We start from the raw sequence: 2,500 nt of genomic DNA, 5'->3' as shown, positions 1-2,500 counted from the left end.
ACATATTACTAGTAATAGTAAAGAAAAGAGTCAAGTGCAGCTTTTTTTTAGGAGGGGGGGAACTAAACAAGGTTTCGATTTGTATATGAGCTGATAAAGCTCTTCACAGAGCGAAATGTTGGCCCAGTAGATGCTTGTGTTGCAACGCGTCTTTTATTCACTCAACAAAACATAGACATGACCACAAAATACTCACCAGTGTTGGAGTTGCTCTGTAAACACTCAGCAAAACCTTCACTAAGACTCTCCTACCAGTATACCAGTAACTGTGGTCAACAGACCTTCATAACTGTAAACTACCTCTGGCTGTCTGTCTGTCTGTCTGTCTCTCTCTCTCTCTCTCTCTCTCTCTCTCTCTCTCTCTCTCTCTCTCTCTCTCTCTCTCTCTCTCTCAAAATTTAACCACTACAAATACGTGAGAAACAGTGCAGACACAGTAATGACGATTCCGCAATATTATCTCCCTTCCTTCACAAACATTATTGATGACAAGGTCAGTAATGTTGACAGTGCCGGTGCTAGGACTCTCAGAAGGCTGAGTGGCGTGATATACAAGCTTTAATATCCTGAACGGATATAATACATCTGGGATTTTAGAAGTCAATAATACAGAGAGGCAGTAGATAAAGTAGAGCCAGGAGCTATGACTCGACACCTGCACGATATTATTCCACGATCCTAATATTGTCAGAAGCCCCAGAAGCGGAAGTGGAATGTCTTTCAGTCCTAAGACTCTTCCCCATCTTGCCAACCAACCAGCAGTAAAGAGGACATCGGTGAGACCCGCTCTCAGATATTCACAAAGAGAAGGCGAGGCATGGAGCAGCTCCTCCACCCAAGATTCTCTATGGCGCATCATACTGACTGATCAGCACACCAAGGAGGACAGTGCTGAAAACTGCAGATAACCCCCAGCATGACATCGCCTGGAGGCTGGGGCTGCATGGATCCCGAAAAGAGTCATTTGGGGAACTCTTGTTCTCTGGATGCAAGAAAAAGGGTTAGAGAAGTGTAAGTGTAGGAAAGCAGCTATAAGGCGCGCCTTTGTGACGGGTAGAGTACTGACTACTGTGACAGTCAGTGTGTACAGAAGGGCCTGTGACGGTAAAGATAGACCTCAACATCTTTCAAGTTATGCTGTTCTGTAGTTCCAAATGTGGTCATAAGTGCTGCAACAATCACACTTCATAAAAGAGTTTGTTTGATCATAACTCCGCAGCGACTCACACATTAAATATTACCTTCCCATGTGAGGCTACAAAGATTCGGATTGAAATAAGTTTCACGGGAGATGTCGTCTCATTTCCTCCTGTGCCGGAATACAGATACGCCTTAAAGTTTTTTTCACAGGACACCTTAGCAAACAATTTATCACTAACATATGGGCGCATTCGCCATTATTGTCGTGTTGTCGTCATGTAGAGTAACAAACTTATCATAAAACTCAAGTTTATTGGATAATATTGGCTGTAAAATAACAGCTGTCGTCGACAGCAAAACCTTTGAAATTCTTCCACATCGTAAAATCATGATCATCTAGCAGTGCGCCACTGTCATAATTTCACGGTAAAATGATCAATTCGTCGATTTTTTCCATATATTGTCTGGACAAGACAGGTGTCACCCCATATTCCACAGTCTCAGCCCCTGTGCGTCAACCCGTGTAACTGGCCTAGTAGCTGTACCTCAGAATCCTCAGGAGGCTTAGGAACTGAGGTTTAACTCCTTCAAGAGGTCCAGGAGCTATATTGCAACTCTCCCAAGAGGTCCAAGAGCTGGAGATAACAATCATTATCTCTTCAGGGTAGACTAATATAAATCTGTCAGTACACCATACAAAGGTAAGTAGTCACTATTTTTTACTTTTATTTTCGTACTTATACACGGCATTTAATACCCTTCAATTCCATAAGATTTTTTTTTAATTTGTATTTATTAATTTCGAGACAATCTGTCCCTTACGAGCAGCATCTGTGAGTCATGAAGTGTCGTGCGACTAGAGTTTTATGACTGTGACTCCTCCTGATTGTGAAGACGTCTTCCAGTGAATTTTTCAGCTCAACCCAGCCAGTATATATATATATATATATATATATATATATATATATATATATATATATATATATATATATATATATATATATATTTGTTAGTTACCATTTTGTCTTAGGCACATGTCGATTAGACACTAGGCCTGTTCTATATGCGCGCGCGCGCGCGCGCGTGTGTGTGTGTATGTGTGTGTGTGTGTGTGTACTCACCTATTTGTACTCACCTATTTGTGGTTGCAGGGGTCGAGTCCTAGCTCCTGGCCCCGCCTCTTCACCGGTTGCTACTGGGCCCTCTCTCTCCCCGCTCCATGAGCTTTATCAAACCTCGTCTTAAAACTGTATATGGTTCCTGCCTCCACTACGTCATTTTCTAGGCTATTCCACTGCCTTACAACTCTATGACTGAAGAAATACTTCCTACTATCTCTCTGACTCATTTGTGTCTTCAA

This window comes from Cherax quadricarinatus, chromosome 19, assembly GCF_038502225.1.
Source record: "Cherax quadricarinatus isolate ZL_2023a chromosome 19, ASM3850222v1, whole genome shotgun sequence".
NCBI lineage: Eukaryota > Metazoa > Arthropoda > Malacostraca > Decapoda > Parastacidae > Cherax > Cherax quadricarinatus.
The sequence above is the reverse complement of the archived record's forward strand: the minus strand, read 5'-3'. Positions refer to the sequence as shown.